This window comes from Candoia aspera, chromosome 5 (assembly GCF_035149785.1).
Source record: "Candoia aspera isolate rCanAsp1 chromosome 5, rCanAsp1.hap2, whole genome shotgun sequence".
NCBI lineage: Eukaryota > Metazoa > Chordata > Lepidosauria > Squamata > Boidae > Candoia > Candoia aspera.
Window position 1 is genome coordinate 30,702,226 of NC_086157.1, and position 14,747 is coordinate 30,716,972.

Genomic DNA, 14,747 nt, shown 5'->3' on the forward strand with positions numbered 1-14,747 from the left:
TCCATTTTGATGAAGCTCATGCTGATTTGTAGCCCCAATTCTAGCTGTTAGGTAACACCAAACACCTGTTTTGAATACCAGAAAAATAAAGTATTCCATGAAACTGTCATGTGTGCTGGGCTTTTTTTGGTGTCACATGGTATTTAATATGAATTTGCATGTAGAAACATGCCAGAAAAAAGCAATTTCATGTATTCATTTGGTCACCCCTCCCAGAACGAGGTAGAGCCATTCACATTGAGAACTTTAGCATTTCTTCATTTACCTTCTTACATTATTTCATCTTCAATATTCCTACATATTATATACAGTAGACCTAAAATTAAATACAATGATTTCTTTGAAATATAATGATTAGTACTAGGAAATCTATATATTTTTTTAGGAATAAAGTCAATACCTTGTATTTAAACATTAATTTTACAGCATTTTATTCATGCAGTGTGGTCAAAATACAGTGAAAATATGTTGTCAGACTAATATCGTCTGTGTTAATCAAGTCAGTTCAAAAATAATCTGGAGCAATTGGGTTTATATTCCAGGTAAATTCTAGAGCACCCCCCCTCCAGGATCTGAGATTTTTAAATCATGGCTTGTGCCAAGGACATTGTTCTATAGATAAAGCAGTATAGTCTTCAAATTTCTAGTTGCCCAATATGTTGCATTCTTCCCAGGTTGAGATTTTCAGTCTATGAATAAAACAATTTCTGTCACTTTCATTTTTATGAGGCCTGCAGAGATCCTGCATAGGAGCCATTGTCTCATGACTGTTTGCTATGTGGAGTGGAAGGATCCTGTGACATTGCTCCTATAAAACAATCCACAGTTGTATTATTCTAGTTCCCTATCATGCTCTAGCACAGTTTCATGGCATTATGATCTGGCAGTAGGATTTATTTGCCAAGGAACTAAAAAAATGGGGATATTACTATTATATGCACAGATGGTAACATATCTGCAAGAATAAAAATGAATATTAATAAATCAGTCTGTGAAAGAATATGTCAAAATGGTTTCCCAATATATCATGACTAGGTATTTACACAATGGATCAAAATACTATGGGAAAAGACTCATTTAAAATATACCTCCTAGTTTAGTGAAATAAGCAAGTGGACTCAAACTATTAGTAGCTTACAAATCAGTAAAGTTAAATAAGGGAGGAAAATACACTATGTATACTATCAGCAAACTTCCTCTGGAACTATATTTATTTGACAGCCATGTGCATATTGAAAAGTTTCTTCTACTGAGGAAACCATTTACATTAGTCGCTCTGGGTGTCCAACAGTGACTGATATAAATATTTTATTAGGCAAACCTGCAGGTTTCTGAAGATTATATGTCTTATCAAGTTGACCCTTATAATTATGTTGTCTTCGGTAACTGTGGGATCTCTTTTAATTTTAAAGCTCTTTTGTAAATATTGAATCAGAGAGTATACAGTCATAAGCAAAATGGAGCAGAGCCCTAGAGCAGGTGTAAATAGGGAATCGCCTGACTGCTGGTGTGAAGATTCACAATTTGCTTGTTGTCATTGAGGATGTGAGGCAAACCCTCTAATTATAGTGGCCATGGGATATTTTTAGTTCCACATTTGCTTGCTTGCTATCCAAGTATGCTTTCATTTTCTCAACAACCCTTTTGCCTATGTTTCTTTTCTACATGATTATATTTTTGGAGGGGAAAGATCTGGTTAGGAATATCAGTGGTTATTTATGATTGATTATCAGGGCAGAGTATATACCTGCTGCAAAAAATAGAATAATTGTATTAAGTTCTCTTGTCTCTTTTACTTCTTCCCTCTCTTTCACATGTGTACATACACATAAAATATATAAGAACACTATTCCCATTATAATGAAATAATGCAATATATTTCCATGCTTGTAATGAACACCATTAGAAATATACATAGTAGAATGCAAGATAAATGCTTCAGATAAATTTTACCTATTCATTAGGTGAAAGCATTTCCATCAGAATCTTGACTCCATCTATCCAAAGCTTCTCCAGCTGTTTAAATATGTCGGGGAAATCCTCCTATCAGTCATGATAGCTTGATGGAACCTCTTATTCTAAGGCTGAGGGAAGTAGTTCACTTTATTATGGTCACTGGCCAGCATTTTGTGCAATTATTATAAGGTGTTATAAAGTACAAATTAAAAAGCATAGATGTTTTCTAAAATTAATAGAAATAAATGAAACAACTCACCACAACACCATAAATATGGATAAGGAACTAAGGAATCTAAATATTAAAACTAATTAACAGGACTATAAAACTATTTTGTAAATTTAAAAAATTAAGTGCTTATGTACTAAATACTAAGCTGCTAGGCAAGTATATATATGCATAAATGTGTGTATCTTTTTGTCTGTCTGTCTCTATCTGTAAGATATATCTAGCTATAAGATATGTCTTATTCGGGTCACTGGTAAAATACAATAGGGGACTAAAACAAAACAACATAAATATGTTTTAAAAAGAGAAGAAAAATGTGAATTGTATATTACTAGGATCCTAAAAGTTAAAGCAGTAGTTTCCTGGGTAAAGCAATGGTGGCTGAAAGGAATTTTACAGCTCTCCTGGAGATGTTAGGGGTCCTGTCCAACAGTAGGAAGCAAATGAAGTCATCCTCAGAACTAGTGAGACTATTATTAGTAAACAGAGTTATAAGGGTCGGGCACACTTTGCTTTAGAAAGGACCTTTAAGAAATATGTGGGCTACAGCTTCAGGTTTCTCCAGGTCACAGGGGCAGGTTTACTCTTCAAAAGGCATATTACTATACCTTCCCTCCAAGATAGCAGAGCACAAGACGTTAAGGCAAACTAAGAAAAAAGCTGTGTGGTGCACTGGGCAGGTCATGTTGAACAGTTTGCTGGTGTAAAAGTTTTCCTATTTATATATTGCCAATGCTGGTAACCTAATTCTCCTGACTATATCTGGAGAGCTATGCCAAACACCCACTGCCAGATTGCAGCTTTGCAGTTTCTATCCTTTGTTCTTTCCTCTTAGTTTGTGGGAATATTGTGGGATTATTTGTGAGGGCATTGACTTCTTTCTTTTTATTAGGCCAGGAGGGCTGTATTAAAAAGTCACACTGGTGAAAAGAAAGAAAAAATAAGAATATACAGTAGCAAAGAAGAAGAAAAATATATAAAGAAGTTACTTTCTCCTTTGGCACAACAAGTACAATTTTTTTTAACAATTTATCATCTTCTCTTAAAGTACAGCAAATGATTTCTTCATCCCATATGTTATCTCTTATCTATAAACAGATCCTTAAAACCTCATCATTTAGTCCTGATCAGCAAAAGCCCATTAAGGGTTACCAGAAATAACAGTGTATCTATTTTAACCCTGATCAAATAAATCCACTTTATATTCCTTCCTTTTACTTTTAACGATCTTAATCTTTATTCCCATAATGACCTAGAGGTTGTTTTCTTTTCATTTTTTTTTGTCACTTCTCCCAAAATCTTTCAGGTCTCTTTTGTAAATCCAATATAAGAAAGTTATCCAAGTTGTTCTTTTGGTTTGCCATATGTATATTCCTTTTAATTACTAAAACATCACCCGGTTTCATTTGTACAGTATACCCAGTGTAACATCTTTTTCCATATTGTTCTTGTAGCTTGTCATTTTTAAATCCACTTTCATATCAGTCTCAGTCTTATCTGGTAAAACTTGTTCCTCTTCCTTAACATTTGAAACACTTCTAAGATTAACTTCTGGGTCCATTGTTCAAAAATATCCTTCAATATGTCTAATGTTAAGGTTTTTTGCTCCATTCTATATTAGTAAGTTAAAATTAAGTGTTCTTCTCCTTTAATTCTAATCTTTACTTCCTTCTGGTTCCCTCTAGTGTCCAATGTTCAAATTCCCATCTTACTATGTTTTCTTTTAAGAATTCAAAACAACAGCATTTTCCTACAGGGAAGGATTCTTATAATTAATTTTAAAATCTTATTTCAAATCCATCTGGACCCTTAATCCATTGATTTCCAAAATCAATGTTCTAATCACCCTTTTATTTGTTTGTTTGTTTGTCATATTTCTTTCCAACCCATCTCACATACAACAACTCTGGATGGCTTACAGAGTCCTGTTCATTCCAAAAAAAGTTTTTAAAAAATGTCCTTAAATCTATCTTTAAGATTTCTTTTGCTAAAGATTAAAGGAAACTCACCTGGTATGTATTATAGAAAACTTGTCAATCGAAAGGTTGTTAATAGTTGAAAAAGCAGTTAAGAAGCAATTTCCAAAAGTGATTAAGAAATGAGGCTCAGTAGAATTTTGTGTCCATAATATACATTGTTACATTGTGGCTGTGAGCTTGAGGGAAATCCCTCAACTACCAGCCATTCAACTTACAAGCTGATTTCAGAATCGGAGGCCTTCAGACAGTTTCTCATGTCCTGGTCACCTCACGGCTTGACTATTGCAATGTGCTGTACATGGGGCTGTCCTTGAAGACCATCCAGAAGCTTCAACTGGTCCAAAATGCAGTGGCGCTGGCAGTGATGGGCATATCTCAGTATGCCCATGTAACACCCCTGTTTTGCAAGCCAAACTGGTTGCCAGTTTGCTTCTGGTTGCAATTCAAACTGCTGATTGTTTCCTATAAAGCCCTTTCTCCCAAGATCTAGGTGGTCCCCACCCTAATGGCATTTCACAGGGGCTTGAAGACTTGGCTCTTTGGGTAGGCCTTTGTCTAGGGTGATTGACGCCCCCTTCAACCATACAGTGTGTGTATGTTTTTGTTGTTTCCTGGTTTTGCCATCTTTTTGCTGTTTTGTTTTTATTGTTTTTTTCTGATTTTTTTATTTTGTGAACACCACAGAGTCAGTGGGAGTCAGACAGTGTACAAATTAAATAAATAAATAAATAAATAAATCCATCCATCCATCCATCCATCCATCCATCCATCCATCCAACCAACCCATCTGGGAGTCAGATGTTGGCAAAGGCTGTCATAAACTTTCTCTTATTTTCTCTCTCTTTCTTCTGATTCTTTAAGTTGCATATTGTGACTAATAGTCATTTGTTTTATATTTAGGTACAATGAGCTACCTGAAGTCTACCCAACCTCAAGATTCATCCCATTTTCTTTTCCATTAGACTAAGAGAAAGTTTGCTGAGGATCAGCATTTAGAAAGGGTTTAGAACATTTTTATACATTATGAGTGTATTTCATACAAAATCTACCGCCAAGGGATTATTTTACTAGGGCAAAATAGCATCCCTGAGGTTTTATTAGAAAGATGTACAGATCAAAATTTGCCCATACAAATCTGCTTATTTTTTCTTTGGAACACAAAATTGAATTGTACTGATGTGGTTCAAAATGTCTGTAAATCCGGTGTTGTCAAATTCTAATATATGGATTTGTGGATGAACATACATGAAAGTAAAAACAGTATACAAAAGTCTCTGGGAACTTTTACATATGAAACTAACATTTACCAAAAATATTTATTTGTCTACCTCTGAGGACAAATAGCAGTAACCTGAGACCTTTCCATCCTGTTACCATATTGAAATTGTAAAAATAAAAACACATTTGATGTATTATATTTTTTCTACTTTACTATTTGTCCCATTGATTTTAACCAGGCTGCTGTAACTTACCATTTGTATATATCACTAACATTTACAAATGTATAAACATGTGTAAATTATATTATTGATAAACTTTTATATAATTAGGATGTAAGATAGAATATATTCCTAGATATATCCAGAACACATATAGGTATATATAGCCAATACATTGCTTTTATTTTGTGACTTAGAATTTCTAAATTGGTTTTTACATGTCCCATATCTTATTTATTCAATACAGATTTGTTGGGTACCTGCAAATTTCTTGTTATGTGCTAAAAAGAGTGTGACCGTTATCCAAGAGTAAGCAATGATATTGTATATACCAATACATCTGTGGACACTTCAATTTATGTCTGCCAGGCACTTTGCCCCACCTAAGTTTTATAATTTTTTTATAAAATAAAAAAAGAGGGGGGGTAGCATGCTACACAACAAAACATCAGTCTCTAGCTTTATTTTACAAGTATCTCTTAGTAATCTTATAAAATAAAAATACCAGGTGGCTGCAGCCCTGTACTTTGTCTAGAAGAGCACTGCCTCTCTAGAAAAAAAAAATTAAATTAGGGTAGTAGACAGCATCCCAGACAGATTATAAACTAAAGGAAAGAGGTCACCAGTTTGCCTTCGGATATAATCTCTAAGTTTAATTAAGTCAGCTGGTCCAAAAGTCTTGCATACCCTTTTTGTTATAATCTTACCCAAACTTTTAGGATTGTATGAGCATAAACTACCATATTTATCTATAAAAAATAGTCCATGCCTGAGAAGCCCAATTTCTGCACTTAGTTGTGAACAGTATCAACTGTATTTATGTGGGGGGCCAAGAGCTGTTTTGAAGCAACTGCCTGAGAATTATTTATATTTATATTATTATTTATTTATGCACACCAAGTTACTTCCAAGGATTCTTGGGGGCTCACAAGTAAAACATAACTCCCCCAGCAATAGTTTTACAATACTGAAAACAAGGAACAAGAGATGGAAAAAAAAACATACCTTCTCCTCGGAAGGGGCTTCACCCATCCTAGCCAAAGTCCTGAGTGAAAAGCCAAGTCTTCAAGGCTCTCTGAAACTCCAGCAGGGAGGGGGCCACTCAGATCTCGACAGGAACCTTACTGCAGAGGGCAGGTGCTACTACAGAGAAGGTGCGCTTCCGGGGTCCCAATAGAAGGCATCCTTTAATCGAATGAACCCAGAGCGCATCATCCCTGCAAGTTCAAATCAGCCAGGTAGATGCTATGGGAGGCAGCAGTCCCTCAAGTAACCAGGCCCTGCGCCATGAATATAGTAGTAATCAGCATCATAAATTGTACCTGAAAGCAAACTGGCAAACTGGCAATAATCAGATGTTGAACTAAATTGTGTGATGGTTTGATATTGTTCTGTGGTATCATACTTTATGTAGATTTCTAAAACGTATGAGCTATGAATGGACTTGAAAGTACTTTGCTTCTGACACTGAATCTTACTGACTTAATTCTAGACTGGACACACACATACACATATTCAAGGACCATATTTACTTGCTATAGGAAAGAGGGGTGTCAAACTATCTGAAAAAAATATAGGACAGAAGAGCAATTAAGAAGAAAAACAAGCAGAGAAATATTAGATCTCTGCCTACTTCTCACCATATTTCCTTTTAATCGATGATTTTTTCAGTCAAATAGGTTCTGTTCTCACCACATCATACTTTTTACCTATAAAACTACAGGAAAATGTTAATTATCTAAACTGGTAAGATTAAAAAAATTGTACTTGAATTGAAATCATTCTAGGCAAAGATGTGAATATAAAAAATCAGTCTGAAATGGCTAGCTTCATGTAGCTAATTACCTTTTTTGTTTGTTTATACCTGGTCAAAAATATCTGCTCTTAGATGAGATATCATCATCATCAGTCAATAATGTCAGATATTTAAAGGGCTGGTGGGGATAGTATCAAAGCTCCCATCATTGTTGATAGTCAGGCATTAAAATGAGCAGATACAGTCTTAATCCCAAGCCTTCACAAAGGCTCGTTGGCATCCCAGAGGAAATTAGTTTGCTGATCTTGTAAGGCAACTTAGCAGTGACTTAACTTAGCAGTGTTTACACTAACATTGATTCAGTGATGTCCTGATCTCATTACATGTCAGTAAGCAGGGTTCTGATTCCCTGAGGAGATCATGGGCAGATTACAAGAATTCCACTGGCCATCCTTAAAGCCTATGAAAAGTCAGTCTTGCAATAGCATTGAGCAACTATAAACCAGTACACGATTTAAAGAGACAGTTTATCATTAGATTTCAATTTCTCCTTGAACTGTTTCTTCATAGATATTCTACAAGGATTTATTTTTGCTCCCTAAGTAATGCTGAGCAAAGTCTTTTTGCAAAATACCCCAAACCACTGAGCATTTCTGCACAAAAGATTAATAGTATAATCTAGCCATTGCAGTAGTTATATAAAGCCTGTTTTAATAGTAATATATCACCATAGTGATGGCTGAGTGGTGGGAGAGTAGATAGAAATTTGGGCTTTCAACTTAAATTTATCAGTCTAAGAAGCTAGATTGGGGTAACAGTACCTAATGTTAGGGAGGTTTGTGTTGGAGCTGGAAATTTTGATTATGTCTTTGTAGGAAAATATTATTCATCATTACCAGTGAATATACAGTATGTTGGGAGGAGATTGCAAGGTTTTCTGAGGGTACAGCCTATCTCTATGCATTTCATTTAAAGAGACACTTTAATGTACATTTTTTTCATGGCAGTCTCTGTCAGTAAGAATTAAGCTATGTCATTTGCAACATGATGCAACTGATGCAAAATACAGAATATGTATTATATTGATTGGTACTGTATATCATATAATATATATCTTACATGGTATATGGAGGTCTGGATGGGGAACAACAGGCTTCAGCTGAACCCTGGTAAGATGGAGTGGCTGTGGGTGTGGGGCTCCTCCATATCTGGGAATTTACCATCATTAGTCCTTGATGAGGTTGCAGTGCCCCAGACTGACCTGGGGCACAATTTGGGGGTCCTCCTGGACTCACGAATTGTGGTAGATTTTTGCGGTGCTGCTGGTTCTCAGGAAGAAGGGAGCACATTCCAAGAAGGTGGAGGAGATAAACGGAGGCACAGTCTGGGAGGCAATGGTGGGAAAATGAAGAGGTTCAGGATAGCCCTGCCCTAGAGTCTCCCAGGTTATTTCCCCTTAGGTTAGGTAGAGTAGCTTTAGTCTGGCAAGATTCTGTCTATACAGTGTGAGCAAATAAAGAGCTGGAGTTTGAATGGACTGACTCTTCATTGTTCTTGGGCTGGGCCTGACACGAATCCTGATCAAGGAGCAGGTGGCAGTTGTGGCTAGAAGGGCCTTTGCTCAACTTGTTGTGCACCAGTTGCACCCTTTTCTGGATTGGAAAGCACTTCTTCCAGTCACTCACGCCCTGATCATCTCCTGTATGGACTGCTGCAATGCACTCTACATGGGGCTACCCTTGAAAAGTATCTGGAAGCTGCAGCTGGTGCAGAATGCAGCATTGCGGGCAGTTATGGGTACCTCTAGGGCTGTGCATGTAAGACCTCTGCTGCACAAGCTGCATTGGGTGCTGGTGTGCTTCTGGGTCCAATTCAAGGTGTTGGTTATGACCTTTAAAACCCTTCATGGCATGGGCCCAGGTTACCTGAGAAACCACCTTGTTCTAATCACATTGACCTGTCCCACCCGGTCTGGCAGGAAGGGCATGTTATGGAGCCTGTTGGCTAAAGAATTTTGACTGGCGGGGTCGAGGAGGAGAGCCTTTTCTACTGTTGCCCCCACCCTGTGGAACATCTTGGCTCCTGAGATGAGGTTGGCCCCCACTCTTCTAGCCTTCAGGAAGAGCATCAAGACCTGGGTCTGCCAACTAGCTTGGGAATCCAAGAGTGGTAGGTGGCCCTGGGGGGTGGTTTGAAGACGCTCTCTCCACCTTTTAGTTTCCCTCTTATATCTTCTATTTTTTTGTATGTTTGTATTTTTATAATCATTTTTATAACTTTTATTTGTAAACTGCCCAGAGTCACTTTTATAGTGAGATGGGCGGCATATATATTTAATAAGTAAATAAAGAAAATATGTGATGTCATTGTGGCTTCCACTGGATTATGCCTGGTACCACTTCATCCATCTAGCTTTTAAGATGGAAGTTCTCTTTGTGTCAAGGTCAGAGTTCAGAGGTGGAGAACCTAGAGCAGCAGAAGATGCTTTTACCCATATCTCAATTCTAGGGTCTTATATTACTGGATCACTAGAGTTTTTTCCCAGCTCCCTCTCGCCCTCCTCCTCCTCTGCCTCTGCCTCAGAAGAGAAATTGCTCATGGGAGAAGGGCATCAAGTTTTAACACCTAATTTGGCACTTAACCTTGGCCCAATCAAAATTATATTCTTATCCTTTTAATTTAAAAATGAGATTTTTTGTGAGTTTGAATTCCATCTTTGTGCATCTATGTAATCCATGGGATTGGTATGACAAATTATCGAAGTCTGGTGATTTTGATCATCTTAGCGAAGCTCAAATTTCACTTATTATTACTCCAGGTTCATGAAGCCTACTTGTAACCAAACACAAAGGCCACTTAGTGAACCATATATCATGACTTTGTGACACAAAGGGCCAGAGATCAATAACCTTTATCACCTTGATTGACCAGACTGTCGCCAGACAGAGTCCTGCTGGTCGCAACTCACTTTCCATTCATCTTGAATCCTGGCTTTTCTTCTCCAGGTTCGGCCAAAGTCCTTGACTATTGGATCTTCCCATCTCTTTGGAGGTTGGCTGATAAGTATTTTTACTTTTCTTGGATCCCATTCAGCAACTGCTGTTGTCCAACGGCCATCTGACATGCGTGCGACACGTCCTGCCCAGCGTAGCTTCCATTTTTGATATTCAACGATGACATCATTTAGGTTATTTCAATAACCTAAGCACACAATTTTTTAAAAAGAAATGTGGCAATGCAAATGTACTTCAGGTAGTCCTTGGGTTACAACCATTCATTTGGTGACAGTTCAAAGTTACAACGGCACTGAATGAATGGTATTTACAACAGGTCCTTGTAGTTCCAGCTGTCACAGCTGAGTTGCGGTCACGTAACTGTGATTTCCAATGTTCCCTGCTGGCTTCCCATAAGCAAAGTCAATGGGGAAGCTGGCAGGAAGTTGGAAGTCATGGTCATGTGAGGTTCTTGCTTAACAACCTATGTGGTCCTCACTTAATGATGGTAACTGGGACTGCCATTGCTAAATGACATGGTCATGTGACATTGCGCTTTACGGCCACGTCACTTAGCAATGGCAATTCTGGTTTCAACTGTCGCAAACCAAGGTCTACCTGTAAATTAATTATGATCCAAAAGGCCATAGTACAGGATAACTTTCTTTTGAGTTTTCATTCAGCTAGTCTGAAGTCATTTATTTATTATGCTTAGGGTCTCAATTTCTTGTGGTTAATATTTTGGCTATACTATAAAGATTAGTATGTGTACCTGTCATGTTCATCATTTCAATGTTATAGTGCATCGTAACGTTTCGCATGTCATTTGGCTGATGCGTGTTTCGGTTGGGAGGGGAGGAGGACTCTGTCTCCTGGGATGTTATCTGTATTCAGCAGGATTGGAATGTGTTTGGGTTATCTTGTGTGTTCAAGGTTTTCTTCCCAGGACATCAGCAGAAATTGTTACCAGCACCTGGGGTGGGGAATTTGAAACGGTTGGGCGAGGGGAGGGATTACGTTTGTGCCGAGGGTTTTTAGTTTGTATTTGGTGCGCTTTTCCTCATTCTCAGGTTTCTTTGTATTTGCATACTATTCTTTAATAAATCAGATATCATTAAGCTTCTACTTGTGAGTCTGGTTTTGTTAGGGTAGGCAATCATTACAGTACCTTTTATTGGTAAGAAGAAGCTGAAACCTTGTAATACTATAAGAGTGTGGCATTCTGCAAAGAATTCTATCAGTTATACTTTGGGGGAGATGCTGGGAATTGTCTGTTAGAAAACCCTTGCCAGTTAGTTCTAACACAAATACAAATCCAAGGTTCATTCAAAAGAGGGACTTAATGTTAAACAACTTCAAGTCTGTAATGTAGACTTGCTCTTAATTCAGCAGCCCTACAAGATAGGGGTTCTTTCTTAAATTACACCTACATTAAGAATACCCATTGATTTGTTTTGTTTGGTTCAAATTTCAAAGAGAACTGACATGATTAGCATCTCCTGGCTATTGCACAGACTGGGAAACACATCTTTTTCAGATTCCAAATTTCTCTGACTCTGCTAGGTTCAAAACAAAAAAGTACCACAGGTGCGTGTGAAATGCCTGTTAAAATCTGCATTATATATTTTAGCATAAAAACATTTAAAACATGTATGAAGATAAAACAATTTCACTTATTTATTTAGAAAATTTATATAGCCTTCCATCTTAACTCTGGACCAAAAGAAAAAGCAATATAATAAAAGCATTGTAGACAGAACAAAATATACAGTTAAAATAATCAAATACAGAACCAAGGCATTGCATAACAAATTCACAACACAAAGACCCATATATTGGGCCTTTTAAAATCCTGGCCATAAGACCTGGGAGAAAAGCCACGTTTTCATGGCCTTTGGGAAGGCCAAGAGGGTAAGGGTCCTCTGAATCTCAAGGGGAATGGGTGCTCCATAGGACTGATGCTGTGACCAAGAAGGCACAACTCCTCAATCTCACAAGATGACAGGGTTTTATAGATGGGACCTGGAGCATGCACACCCTGTCAGATCTAGTGGGATTGGCAGAGACCCTTGGAGATAGGCAGTCCCACAAGTATCCTGGCCCTGTGCCATGCAGAGTTTTAAAAGTGATAACCAGCACCTTGAATTGCATCTGAAAACATACTGTTAGCCAGTGCAGTATTACATGGGCAAACCTTGGTGGACCCAAAATTGCATTGGCTGCTGCATTCTGGACCAGTTGAAGCTTCTGAATGTTTTTCAAGGGCATCCCGTGTATAGCATATTGTAGTAACCCAATTGGACAGTGATCAGAGCCGCCTCATCCAGGAACAGGTGCAACTGGTATACAAGATGGATCTTTGCCTAAGGCCCTGTAGGTACAGCTGCCACCTGCACTTTGAGCATAAACTGTGAGTCTAGGAGGACCCCTTGTGCACCAACTCTATCTGGGGGAGTACAGTTAAAAATGAAAAATCACCACACCCAGGGGTCCAAAAACCTACCGGTACTTGGTCTTGCTAGTGTTGAGTCACAGCCTTTTGTTTCCCCACCCAAACCCTCACAGCCTCCAAGCACTGAGTAAGAACCTCAGTGACATCACTTTTAAGGCCAGGGTAGAAATGTAAAACTGAGTATCATTACTCAGTTGGTATTTCACCCTGTGCTGACAAACGCCCTAGCCCAGCAATCTCATGTAAATGTTAAATAGGAGTGGGGAGAGATTCAAGCCCTGAAGTATCCCATACTAAAGAGGTCTACAGCTGGATATCTCAGCTCCTACCAACATAGACTGGAACCAACCTTGGAGGAAGGAAGAGAACCACTACAAAACAGTGTCCCCCCGCCACCTCCTTAGCAGGTCCAGAAGGATGCCATGATTGATAGTGTCAAAAACCACTGAGAGAACCAGGAGGGCAAGAATGGATGCATCTTGCCCATCCCAATCCCTCCGGAGGTCATCCACAAGCATGACTAATGCTATCTCAGAACTATAACCCAGCTTGAAACTCAACTGGAAAGGGTCCATATCTGCTTCCTCCAGGGCCCTTTGAAGCTGTGTGCATCCCACCTTCTTAACAACCTTCCCTAAAAAGGGGAGATTATTTGGTACTGTTGGGTCCAAGGACAGCACAATATGAAAATTATCCAGTACTGTTGGATCCAAGGATAATGCTTCTGCAAATAAGCTTCACCACCACTTGGATCCAATTGCATGACATCTCCTGGCAGGTCTTGACAAACCAAGAGGGACATGGGTCTAAAAAGCAGGTGGCAGAACTCACAGTTCCTATCTAATTCATCAGAACTAACTGGCTGAAACTCTTTCCAGATAACCAGGCATGACCATGCCTCAGTCACTTCCATAGGACTTCCCCAGCTAGAGTCAAACTCCAATTGTACCTGAGTAACTTTACTTGACAGATGTTTAGAATAGTTCTCACAGCAACCCAGGAGGGGTTCCCCAAGCCTCTCCTTATCCAGAAGGGATCTGGTTAACTGAAACAGGGCATTGGCTAGCTATCTGCAGATATGATAAGAGCAGAGAAGTAGGCTCACTTTGTTGCTCTTGTCACCACCAGGTAAGTCTTAATAAAGGCTCTTACCAGGGCTCAGTCTGATTCACTTGATATCTTCCTCCAGTGGCACTCCAGGCATCTTTTATGATGCTTCGTCTCCCAAAGTATCTCTGAAAACCAGGTAATTCTACAGGATTCCCAATCACAGTGAATCCCCACAGGCATGATCTGATCCATGGCCATGGTCATCTACTTATTTTGGGCTATGACCTATAACCTCAGTCAGACAATGCAACAGAGCTTTGGGGACAACCCCAAGTTCCCTCTGGAACCCCATTAAATCCATTACTCACCTGGGGAACACCGACTGAGTAGGTCCTTCCTCCCTGTAGTGGGTGTCATCTACAGAGAGGAGCCAGGAGGGAGTGATCTGTCCCTGACAAGGGACTGTTGTCAACATCCCCCAATACCAGATGTTGTCACCACTGCCCTGAGACAAAGACCAGAACCAGTATGTGACCCCCTTTGTGAGTTTGGCCTCCAATAAATTGGATCAGGTCGATGGTTGCATGGTGGCCATGAACCCTTGAGATGCCTTTGATTGAAGCAGCACCCCTGAAAGCCACTAGAGATTCCCAGACACCAACCCCCCCCACTCGCACCCCTGCCCCTGTGCTGGAGTCATAGTGGTGCTACAGTCGAAACCTGGGAGTACATATTTCCAAGAGAGGACCATGTTTTGATAATGCATACACATCAGCTCTCTCATCCAAGATTAAATCATAGATGAGGTGAGACTTATTGCCAACCTCGCATTAATTGGTGACAGAAAGAGATTGGGTTCATTGAAGCTCTGAAGACCAGGTCTTAGGGCCAAG